The following is a 14,117-nucleotide window of genomic DNA, read 5'->3' as shown; positions in this document are numbered from 1 at the left end:
TTTCCGGCAATCTGAGAGGCATCTTTTGCCAAAAAATTTCTTGTACGCTACGCGCCAGCCGATGGTGGCGCTCCGCTTAGATAGTGTCACGGGAACTTTCGGGCACAAAAGTTTCTGCCCCCCCCCCCAAACTGAAATGGTCCCGTACGCCTATGCAAGTAAGAACATGATGCTCTTCAAAGCAACATGAGCACGAGGATACAAAAACAAGTCAACACAATATAGTAATCTCATCATATTCCGAGAGCCCACTCCCCCCCCCCACCCTCCCCCAGGACATAACCATTTCTATGTGATGATGACAAGAATCTCCCTTGTCGTTTGACGAAAACGCAATATACAGCTACATAGAAGACAAAGAGCGCCATCGCATAACCATATGGCTCTGGTCCTGCGGCGTACTAACTGGCTAAATTAAATTGCGAGATCTGAGATGTACTCATTCGGGTGACGCACTACAGTTAACGGCTCCCATTGACTTACACACTAAATTGGTCAGTTTCCAAGGCCGCTGGAGCATAGATGAAGTTTTTAACTGACATGTCCTACAACACCATATGATAGCTGATGGCTTGGGCTATCACATCACATTCAACTTTTGCCACCATGACCGATTTTGAGCTAAAACAGCTCAAAGGTTAGAATACTGCCCCCTCGCTTCGGAATCTTCTTGTTTCCCACAGGACTTTCTAAAATGCCTTAAAGCACCTTCAATCCTCCAGATTTTTAGAGCATCAGTAGTTTATTTCATCCTCTTCAACATCCAAGCATGAGAAAGAATGGTGATGACTCAGAAAGTGCCAAAAAAATCACTACAGTCGGTCACTTTAGGACTATTTCCGACGTACACTACTCTAATTGTGGTACGGCGCCATCACAGACGCGCCTTTCGTAAATGAGGTCATCGAACATTGATGGCTAATAACGTAATATAGTCTGAGGTCGCCGAGACAAGTGTCCTGCCTTGTATGTTTATGTCAAGTATACGTTGGGAGTGCCTGCCTGTGTAATCAAATCACCGCAGGCTCAATGTTCCTCTACATCAAACAAGAAACACTATTTTACATAGGCCTATGCTCTAATGCTCCATCGAAGAGCTTCAGACCTGGCTCAGAAGTGCCATACCTCTGTTCGAGTTTGAACATGAGACCGTTTCTTTACTTTATATAGTAACTCTATATTATTTCGGGGGTCAATGCTGAAGACATCTTCAAGTTGGTTTGTTCCCATCGGTAACTTAGATTATATCAGGTAATCTATTTAATTCAATAAGCATAACGCTGGTATACACTCGGCCTCGGAGTAACATTTTTAGTTGATTCTGGGAAGAAAGGCCTATTCTACAATTAGTTATTACACGGTCAATATTATATTAGCCCTAGTAGGCCTTCAGCCGTCACTTCAAGGTTAAACTTTGAACCAACACGTCACAAAAGAACCGAAGGAGGGATATAAAATTACGAACTGCACACAACGTGGCAAACTTACAAAAAAACTTTCGAAACTCTGAAAAGTATCGTTTTAACGAAATGTACTAACCTCGTAAACACTAAAATATGAAAATGACTGTTTCTTTCACATTTCGGAACATCGTGACAAAACATGTTAAATTATCGTCGGTTTGTTTTTTTCAAATGGCTCTTACTGTAATTTCCATTTTTCTTAACATATGTACGGTGTGTAAGTCATCAATGTAATGTCCTTTCTAAGCTCCCGTAAGAAATACCGACACACACACACACAAGTATTTCCAACGAATCCAAAAATAAAAACCGAACATTTCATGAGGTAAATGTTTTGATCTTTTATAATGTTCTTTTAAGGTTTATATACATTTTCCATCATGATATATGACCTTAACATCTTCTCCGAGATGAAGGGTGAAAATGTCTTCCTTTTTTTCCCTTTTTTTTTTCTTCTTGGCGGCGCGGTTTCACTGTTGGTACAATTAAAACTCGACGGGACACTCGCCATTTTGCGGTAAACGAAATAGGAATCTAAAAATGCCGGTTTAAGACGGTTGTCGCTATGTACTAACACTTGAGTGTGTTTTAGGATTTGGGATGGCGGAGTTCATTGGTACCCATTAACCCCTGTCAGCATCATACATCCATCCGCGACTTATTGACTATCCTCCCAGAAAGTAATTACAACCTTTCACAATTTGAAAAATATAGTCTGGTTTTCTACCTCGGTGAGAAGTAGCCCTGTTCTGAACGTGCATGGAGCGCCCTGCTTTTCAGCCAATTTTATCCGCCAGGTGGGGTTTCTTTCACCCCATACAGTCTTTTGCTAGTAAGAGAAAAGACCTTTTTCTTTTAAATTTTTGCGAACAATTGGCTAATTGGCTTTTTTATTATTTTTATTGCGGCCAATAGCCTATCACTTTATATCGACGGTCTTGATTTCCTTTGAGGTCAGTAATATGAAGTTTACTCATCACTTTCTTTTCATAAATCGTTTGAGGGCAAACGATTTGACCTGTTTTTTTTTTAATTAAACTTTTAAAGAAAGCGTTGCCAGATGCCGTGTGCATCTTATAATATGTATATGTATATATATATATATATATATATATATATATATATATATATATACTTATATATATATATATACATATATATATATGTATGTATATATATATATATACATATATACATATATATATATATATATATATATATATATGTATATATATACATATATATATATACATACATATATATATATATATATATATATATGCATATATATGTATATGTATATATATGTATATGTCTTGATTTGGTCTTGATTTCCTTTGAGGTCAGTAATATGAAGTTTACTCATCACTTTCTTTTCATAAATCATTTGAGGGCAAACGATTCGACCTGTTTTTTTTTAATTAAACTTTTAAAGAAAGCGTTGCCAGATGCCGTGTGCATCTTATAATATGTATGTATATGTATATGTATATGTATATATATGTATATATATATATATGTATGTATATATATATGTATATATATATATGTATGTATATGTATATGTATATATATATATATATATACATATTTATATACATACATATATATATGCATATATATGTATATGTATATATATGTATATATATATATATATATATAATTATGTATATATATATACATATATACATATATATACATATATACATATATATATATATATATATATATATATATAGGGAAATTCTCGCACTTACAAGCATACTTCATGCAATTACTTATTATAATTACTTGGGCTGATTATAATGATGTTTTCATACAGGCAAGGAGCTATACAACCACAATGTACACTATTTATCTTTCCTATCATTGAACAGTCAAGTGTCATATCACAACATTGTGGCAATCGCAAAATTAAGCTTGAAGTCAGGATCTCATTATTTGAAAGATTGAATATTCAGTGTCACACATCAACATACGTTTTATCGTATCACGTGCCATACAGAGTTTCAATAGCCACCCATAAATGTGGCATTACTAAGACAGTTGGAAGTCAGAGCATAAAGAAGATACTAAAATATTCCACCGTATGTAAGTATATTTTACTTACATCCCTCCCCCCCACTCTCGCTCCCTCCCCCACCCTCCCTCGAAAGAAAGATTCAAGCCTGTAAACAATTCTATTGATATGACATTTCAAGACAGTTTGTGTTTTGCTCTCCTCATGTGATTTTTTTTTTTTATAATTACTAATTCTTATTTTACTTTCGACTACTGGCTTTGTTTGCATAAGCCATTGTTTTACAAGCAGACGACATCGTGTACCAAACGTAAATGATATATTGCGAATTTACGACTTCGGCGCCAAATCCACATCGTAACCCTTTCCGTTTACATGGAAGGCCATGCATCTTGGAAAACGCTCATGTCTACATATTACGTTCGGGGGTTTTTCCCACATGGCCGAAGCCCTTGGATTTATTTCAGCTTTTCAAATCATCTAGCATGAATTGGTATAACGAGTTACGACTGCTGGGGCATGATGTTACTATGCAAATGAAGAAAACAGCCCAGAGGATTGAAACCAAAAAAATAGTTCCTATACATTCATACCAGTTTTTCCGGATTCGTCGACGCCTGTTAGCCACCCCTTGCGACCTACGAGATCAACCTCGTTTTCCAACTCACTGTATAACCTGTCTTGTTTACTACACATACCTCTGTTACTAATAAACATGCATAAACCGTACCTTACACTAATTAATCGAGACACATTAAAAAAAAATAAAAACAGGAAAATTATAAACATGAACGAACCAATGTTTCGTATACCCACCACTCATAAAATACCTTCCGGCGTAAGGTATATACTTGTAGTATAAAGGAAAATAAAAAATCCGTATTTTTTTTTCCAGTCCTTTTTTCTTACATAACATATAGTGACAGTCTTCTATAGCTACCGGTGGTGACAATTTTCATGCAAATCTCACGTTCATAGACTGCCGGTAATTATTGTGCGTGAGGATTCTTCGTAACAGGACGACATGTACTGTCGCCAACTTTCTTGACGAGAAAACCAGCTTTATTGGTCGAACGTGTGAAACGCTAACTTTTGGAGGGAAATATTACATTTTGTACGTAAACAAACCACTGACTATGATAGCTGCAAGGTCTAACAGTTCAAATTTGTTTTAGAAGACATTTTTGTGAGATAAATAAGCAAGATTGTGCCGGAAGACAATTTTTGGGGCCAAGTTGTATTTCCAGACCCCATCGCGCGATTTTTATTTTGTCAAAAGACCGACACAAAACCAAGTTTCGTGCTCGAAAGAACATTTTTTACCGAGGTGAGTTATTTTAAACTAATTAATGTCGTATTAGATTATGCAATAAATTTAAGTGGATTTGACAACACGTGTAAATAGAAATGTAACGATCTTTAAATTGGCCGATATGCTTCAAGTTCCTTGTGACGAAATCATGAATATATTTTTTTTGCTCATGAAACATATCAAGGAGGGAAGATGCAATTTAAAGAGAATGATGATGCTCCCAAGTAATTCGAAGGATAAATATCAATTGCCTCTGGTCCTAGATTGTGACAAAATGTAGAATATCCGGAGTATTTTCAAGTGGCCTATAAAGTAAAATTAACTAATAATAATAATACGAAAATACTAATTTCAAATTGGTCGGCACTGTAAACGACTCCTATTGACCACAGACGGAGTTCCAAGAAGGGTCCACCGTCACGTGTATAAGAGAGAGAATGAGCTAATTTAGGTTGGTAAATGCGCAAGTGCGTTTCGCAGTTCAGGGTTATAAGTCAGATGATATATGATCGCTAGAACGTTTTCACATTTGGGTACCGTGTATACTGTAGGCCCCTATGTCGTTTGTACTTAGATAAATAAGGTTAACATATCATCGTTTTCGGTGAGTACATTGCTTGAGTTCATATCCGAGGAATATAAGTATAGTTCATAAGCTATATAATTGATGAAAAACAAGTATACATGCAATTAAATTTGGATGAAAGTTTAAAACCTGATTCCCTTCATGAATGTCAATATTGTCCTTTCAACTTTCGACTGTTACAAAGAAAACCCAAATGGTGGGTTTATGGTGGGCTATGGTAAAGGTGAGTAGTAGGTGGGCGCATTTTGAATTGAAGTGACCTTCAATGCTGAAGTTTATTATTGAATCTTGAAATATTATTGTTGCAAGACGATTGAAATGTCTTTATCGGGTAACGATTACTTTACTGGGGGGGGGGGGTCACGTACACCGGGCAGATGTAAGGTGGAGAGTAAGTGCCATCTCTCCCATTTTCTCACAGCAGCTCCCCTTCAGACATTTATCCCTGTGTCGTTTTATTGTCACACCTTGACGTGACAACCATTTAACCGATTGACATCGCTTTATGTAGGCCCTTGTCTATGCCAAATGCTATAGAGTTGACAAATACAAAATCATACACCGGATTACTATACATAGTATACATGACGGTCGATGCTTATATCGTGCTTAGGTCACACACACTCATATCTTAGGGCACTGACATTTCATATTTTAATCTTATTATCCAGAAAACCCGTTTGTCACAAATAATATTCGAGTTTTATTTTCGAAATTCCATACTAACCGCTCGTCAGGAATCTTCTTGTTTTAATTGAAAAGCGAATTTGTAAAGCTTTGAATACAAGACTGAATCCTCAGACGATAAATACACTAACCAGAAAAAAAAAAACTCAAAGAGAAGGAGACATGTTATATATGGTCCCTGATGTATTAAAACGCCTTAAGGAAACAGCATACCAAAAACTGGTAATAGTGGGAAGTTTACATGTATAATCTGTTTTATCAGAGAATATTGAACTTTTACACACTTGCACTACGTGGAGTAGAACGAGAAAGAATGCCACATGAATACAATACAGCGAAATATGGCGTCGCAGTGTCCCACCCCCGTCTTTTCGTCAACAATAGACGCAGGAGATTCTCAGAGGGTTTTGCTGGACTGACTCTCTCTGTCTTTGTATACCTCTGTGGATGAGGTGTCGACATCCAGGGTGGGTCCCGGGGATAGTTATGCAACAGCCCCCCCCACCCTGTTTTTCACTCTTCATGTTTAGTATATTTTCAAGTATATAATGAAAATGAGAAAATTCTATTCTTTATTCCATATTTGCCAGACCCTCCAAGTTCTCCCTAACTGTCCACTAACTGACCCCATGCCCCGATCTGTATTCCCTTTGTCCCCTACCGTCAGACCTCCTGTGTGTATATATATTTGGGGTGGGGGTGTTACATATCGACGCATTCTTCTTAGTGTTGCATCCTGAGTTCAATGTACCACAACATGGGAATACCATCAGTGCCGGATTGTGCAACAAGTAGATGAGGCAAGTGCCTTAGGACCACCATTGTCAAAGGGCCCACAATTCCAAGGGCTCGCAAGGACAAGGGGCCTCCGTGAATACTTCCAGGCAAGTCACGCCAATTCTCTGTTTTCAGATTGTGCCTGCAAAACCTAAACAAGAGGAGTGGGCAAGCACATGGTGCTTTATGGGCCACCAGAGAAGTGTGAATTTGACATTGTGTATGTTATACTCAACCGTTGATAGGAAATGCGTATAGCACAGTCGAAAGTATTACCTGTTATTTTTTAGTCCACCAAAATCTAACCAGGAACAACCAAATGTTTGCAAAAGAAGCAAATGGCACATTTCATTTGTGGGCACACATTCGTTGCGAGGATTAACTGTTAATAATTCTCTCATTAGCAATTTCTCGGGTCGATTAATCCATGATGGACTGTTTTCTGCTAAACTTCACTCGTGTAGTGATCACAACAAGCGACTTGAAACGAACTGTAACCTGTTGCGCTCATTACAATAGACTAGTGTTTCAAATGTACAAGATATTTGTATCGCGATTGAACTAGCCTATAGTATAAAATAGTCGTTTTCAAGAACCCATACGGAATAAAATGATGTCAAAGCTGATTTGAGAATACAAATGCTCATCGGCTAGTGTACAGCAAATACTGTCAGCGAAACCTTTTTATAATACCGTAGTACAAAGAGAAGACTGCCAGTAATAACCGCAGTTATTTCTTTTTGTTTGTATTTTATCTCAGGTCGCTATAGTAACCTACATGAAATAACCTTAACATATATATGGATCAGGTAAAAGTTGAATTCATGCACTCAAAGGATAACCCCCCTTCCCCATCCAACCCACCCCACACCAACATCTCCGTTTAATGTTCCTGTAAGTTAACGAGGGTGGTGGTTTATTTCTCTGCTGTAATTACTTTTTCGCTGGCTTATAAGGTCTGCAAAAAAAGTTCCTGTATACAGCGGAATACCATCATTAAGATATCTTTGAACATCCACTGTTCGAGGCTTTATTAATGTATTTTCTTGTTCGACCGACTCATCGAGACAGAATTAGCCCTTTTTTAAACAATATTCTGTTTCCGACATAACCATAGTAATATGGTATCAAAATAGTACAGAAATCATCTCTATCAAAGCAAACGTGAAGAAAATTGGTTTGTGAGGCTGAAAGCTTACATTGGGATATTGCATGGGATACTCGATAAAAAAATGGATTTATTTTTTAAATTTTTTAAATTTATTTTTTTTATACAAAAATGTTAGAACTAGCGAGGGATTATCCCTATAGATTGGCAATTCACTTCAAACTGAAATGATCGAGTTTATTGTTCCTTAAAAGGAAATATTTTGTCCACTTTCCGCCATATTCACTCAGTGCAGTATTCTGTATACGCCGGAATATTAAGAAGATCACGCTTCTCAGTTCACAACATTAGCAGCGCTAATAACTCTATACTATAGAGTCTATAGGCAGTAATATAAGGACAGTAACTTCGTCTGTCCAGATCCACATAAGCAAAGTATAAGCAAGGATAGGATATAGATTACACATCTTCTGTGAGGTATAATGGTAAGCCTATATGTGGACCAGGTGTTGCAAACAAGCGCGGATCCCGGGGGTTTGTGGGGGGTATGTACACATTCTGCCCTCCCCTCCCACAGAAAAACAAATTTTGCGTGTATAGACCTATTTATATCCAAATTATAGCCAAAATGACAAAAAAAATATACCGATTTTTCTGTTGATTAAAATGTATCATTAACTTTCATCATGTCACCTAAACAATGCAACGGAAAATTCTTTCTTATTTTATTCTATTGGAGATAGAAAACTCACGATTTCCGAAGGAAAATAGCTTTTTCTCGTCACTTTTACACAAAAGAAAGTTTCAATTCATCAGGCTTAGGCACTCTCCGAGATTTTTTCTTTATCGATATGAATATTCATTGACGAGTAAATTACTGAGACAAAAATCTCTCGTCTAGATGCATTTGCAGTTTTACTATAGTACCTTAATTTAATCAAATACAAATCGAAACTGTTCAAAATTTTTCTTTGTTAATACATGACCAGAAATTGAACAATTGTACAATCTAATGAACTATATTGCTATGAGATGTTAGCATCAAATAGAATCGAAATATTTCCAAAATAATTGGAAAATGATAATAAAAAATAAAACTAAATTGCAATTAACTACAGATTCAATTCATTCAGTGTGGATGGTCGAACTTTGGACTCACTCATTTGAGCTTCGGATCAATTGTGATTGCGATTTAGATCCGATCTCGGAGAATTTAACCCGAGCTCAGATATATATATATCAATGTACGTAATGTATTAATCAATACAAGATCTAGAGAGGACCAAGGGCCACTTCCCCCTCTTCTTCATTTTCTCTTTGTCATTAAAAATGAGCTACAAACATAATATTGCTGGAAAGAAGGTACATAGCGCATGCTCGGGCATTCCTGGTTCCTCTACAGTCGTATACCCGCTATTCATTTAGTAATAAGGGTATCTTTTGGATATATTACGTCTCCAGGGCCCCATCCTCCCCAGAAATCCTCGATCCGCCACCGTGTAACCGCTTCATATGACCCGGATCAGATCCGAAATTAACCGCAGCTTCAAATCTGCGAGAAATGTTAATGTGTGGGGTAGATCCGACATGGAGCCAGTGTGAAACGTGGTATTGGAATAACAAAAACACAGTTTGATTTTTTTCCTTAAAATTTGAACATGAGAAATCCTTTACATTATCATTATTTGTTTTTCGAGGTCTTAGATATGACGTAAGAGACTTCATAATGACAAGTCCTGACGTCAACAGGAATAACGTCATAATTGAAACCGGATCCATTTAGCATAAGTAAAGTGGTAGAAGAAAACATTGTCTCCCATGTTATTGCATATACGTGTGCGTGGTATAGTCTTCATGAGACTATACCAAAAAGAGCGACTAAATCGACTTTAGCAAGTCTATGACGCTTTCGCAAATTTCGAACTGTTATTGGCGATAACTTTCTGTGTTCGTTTAGTCGTTATGCTCTGCTCGCTTGTCACTTGTTTATTTCGATTAAACCTACAGAATTGACGAAAGTCGTAAAGTACATGTCTATACGTGACAACCCTCATACGTCAGAGAAAGGAAAAAACAAGCCATTAGTGGTATCACTATAAAACTATATGTCCAACGGTCCGATATTCGTTTTCAAATAGACTTTTTATGTTTGGTACTGTTTACAGGAGGCAATAAGTACATATACCAACCGATTTTAAAGCAAACATTTCGTAAGTATATAACGGTATAATTCTTAGTAATTTAGAATATGGTTTAAGTAAAAGAGGTGTGTTTACGATTCATTAAGTGTAAACAGAGTTGAGGTTTACAGAATTAACCGTTGATGACGAATAGGCTTCTAGACAAGCAATGACATTAATATCAAACTTGCGCATATATGTAAAGAAAAAATAATGAAAAAGTGACTCTATGCAGACTTTCACTGTTGATATGTTATAGCCCAAGTTGAATATACAGGTTTTTTACATGCTTTACAATTATTTCCAGTCTTTAAGATGATTGCCTTTAAAATATGTTAAGCTTTTGGAACGCTCCTTTAAGGCTTAATCAAATTATGACGTTTTTTTGTCGAGTCCAGACCTAGATGAAGTTAATGTTAATCAATTGTTTTAATCCATTGTTAACCCATTTGTTTTAATTTTTAAGTTCTATAATGAATCAAACTAAAACCATGTTAACAAGAGAGCACACACAGAAATACCGTCAGAAACCTGCGTGAACCCCCTGTACGTGGACACGTTATTCAAGCCTCGTGAATTTGATGGGTCATTTCTCAAAATAAGTTATTAATTAATTAAGTAATTAAATAAGTCTACAACCTATCAGAATGAACTATGTGACGAAACAGTCATCTTTTAATAGTTACCACGTGTATTGTTCCGCCCAAGATCCTCAAGGTAGTTACGCCCACTTGCTCTAAAGTCGACCCAACCTTTGCCCTTTTCTGCTAGGTTGTGAAAACGTTTTACTTTCTTTTTGTTTCTCCTGTCACACTTTAGAAGGTATTCAAGACAAAATGGTTCAAAGGAGCATGTTAAAAAACCCCATTGACATCTGAAGCCAATTATATCATTATTATTATGTCATGTTAAGAGATTCAATATTTGACATTTAGCATTTTGCAAGACCCATCTCCATTACAGAAATTAAACATTGTAATAAAAAATAAAGGAAAACCGTAAAAACAAATTCAAGCTCGATGATGTGATAATGAGACTCGATGAAGCCTGCAACATGTGTTTGAAGAAACATTAAATCTGCGATATATCCCCCAAAAAAGAATTGACAAATTCTTGGCTGTTTAGGGAAGTTATCACATAGCCTGCCAATGATGCTGGTTGGGTTTGTGTCGCCTTAATTTATGATTTAAAGAGGTCAGCATTAATATTTCAGAACACTTCATTAAACATAATATGATAAGTATTCTTCATGTTTCCACTATAAATTATTTTGGCGGTCTCTAAAGGGGGGTGGGGTTGGGGTGTACCCGTCACACATGTTATAGCACATCTCTCAAAAAACGCTTGTATACAGATAGCAAGATAAATATACAAAATACAAACAACAACAACAACAACCCCCCCCCCACATCCGCCCGTCTAGAAAACGAAAGAGCCAAACCCTCTTCAAGGACAGACGAAATGATATCAGCAGAGCGTCATATCAACCACATGACTATCAAATGGAACAATTCTAGATTCATTTGTCCTTGACATAAAATATATAGTAGTGTTTCATAAACATGTTATGGGCATGAGATGATAAAGACCTTGCAGAAGATGATTCGATGACGTTGTCTTAAAGCATCCCGGTTATCTTCCTAAATTAATAATATCAACTAGATCGGAAATTTGTAATAATTCCCTGATTCGATAACAAAGAAGATGTAGTACTGTATTGTTAAAGGTTCATTACAAACGAAGGAAACCACAAAAATGTCATTTTATGGTTTAGCACATGATAAATATTAATGTCAAATCGTGACTGGGTGAATAAAGTTTTGTAATAATTAATCAATCCTAATTCGGGTTCATTTTCGTGAAAAAAATCAAGGTGTCTTTATACCTGATAATCATGTAGTTGCCATCTTATTTTTGAGCAATGTCCAAATAGGCCTACGTAGTTTTAATTTTCCCGGTCCCACTTCATAGTTTCCCAGGCCCTTCATTGACACCTCCCCCCCCCCCCCACTCCTTGATCAGGCCAGGTCGTAAAGGGGTAATAAGAAAACAATCCGTTTACAATATATTAGGTGCACGGTGTTTTTATTTTCTTTCATGACCGATACTATAGGAGTGTTAGCTCAGTGGTTAACGCCGGTGCCTTCCAATCATAAGGTCCCCGGTTCGAGTCACTACAAGATTTATGTATGTTGTCCAGTTACAGAGTTGTTGACAATTGACAATTCATAATCATGGACGTTAAATATGAATGTAAGAGACTGACTTCGGTCAACTTGCGGCTTTGATAAGTCAATGATGGCTTCTTCCTGAGTTCCTGCTTGCAGGAGGATCTAAAATACATACAATACAAACATACATACATACATACATACATACATACATACATACATACATACATACAATACATACATACATACAATACATACATACATACATACATACAATACATACATACATACATACATACATACATACATACATACATACATACATACAATACAAACAAATACATACATATACTGCTACGAAGACTTGATCAAGTATAATTCCTACATTTTATAAACAATTAATAGATGTTTGATAGTCTTGATATGTTCCCTGCAGTGATACACCTTCGCTCTTTAAATTGCAACTTCCCTTAAAACTGAATTAAATACTGAACTCGTTTACCCTTCATCTGTTTCCTTATTTAAACATTTTTAACATAAGATCATCCTATGAACCCCTTTTCTTTATTATCATCATTTTTTTGTCTTAATTTTTTCTTGTACATGTTTACGATTTCTAAGATAAGTGTGTCATGTTGGAATATCTATAAAAAAAAGACCTTGTACCGCCCTTCACTGTACATCTATGCTTATCTTCTGTCTACGAAATTGAAACCGCGAAATGATAAAAATATATATATATATATATTCCAAAATTTCTTTGGATCGAACGACATAATCGACCGGATTCTCGGAATTATCAAATAATAGTTTTTATCGACATAGACAAAATCGATCGATCGATATTATAAACAATAACTCGTTCCATGGACCACCTGGATCTGGTTACCCTGGATCAAATGAATACCCTGGATGGAACATTTCGAATTAAACTGGTCTTAGTACATATATATATATATATATATACACATATATATATATATACACATATATATATATATATATATATACACATATATATATATATATATATATACACATATATATATATATATATATATATATATATACATATATATATATATATATATATATATACATATATATATATACATATATATATATATATATATATACTTATTAACAATTTCTTTACACCAATTAATCATATATGTTAATTACGTTTTGGATTATACAAAGTAAAATAATTGTTAATTAAAGTTAGTAGGACAGGGGGTGGGTGGGGGCGGTTACGTAGGGATTGCAAGGAACTTCATTTAGAGAAACAGTATGTAAATTTGTCCAGACTACAATAGTGATAAAATGAAAGGTTGCAAGCTTACAGCCTTGTACATTAGGAAGTCGTGCATAATTTCATGGCCAGAATTTCACACATAATGTATCCGCATGGAAGACGTTTTATGTAGATAGTTCAATCTTACGCCACCCCAACTGACTCTAAGCCTCCATTACCCTCCGCCGCTCCCCCCCCCCCCGCCCCTCATCCCTCTCTCCACACCCAAATCGACACGCATGAATAACATAGAAGTCGTCATTGTGACAGGTCATGAGGGGTTTAATCAATATTCATCATTCTTCGGATATTGCTTAAGTTAACAGTTTACAAATGGTCCAGACACCGTTTTCAAATTCATTCTTATTAGATAGTAAAACTACATGACATATTAGTTACATTTCCTCATTATTGGAAAAAACAAAGTTGCTTATGAAAGCAAGTCTCAACTTTGGTAGTTTTGAACACAACGGTGGTCTCGTTCCGGTTTATGTAGTGTTGTGCAAAAGTATTATGTAA

The sequence above is a fragment of the Apostichopus japonicus genome, chromosome 8 (genome assembly GCF_037975245.1).
Source record: "Apostichopus japonicus isolate 1M-3 chromosome 8, ASM3797524v1, whole genome shotgun sequence".
NCBI classification, from domain to species: Eukaryota; Metazoa; Echinodermata; class Holothuroidea; order Aspidochirotida; family Stichopodidae; genus Apostichopus; species Apostichopus japonicus.
This window is presented reverse-complemented; position numbering follows the sequence as displayed.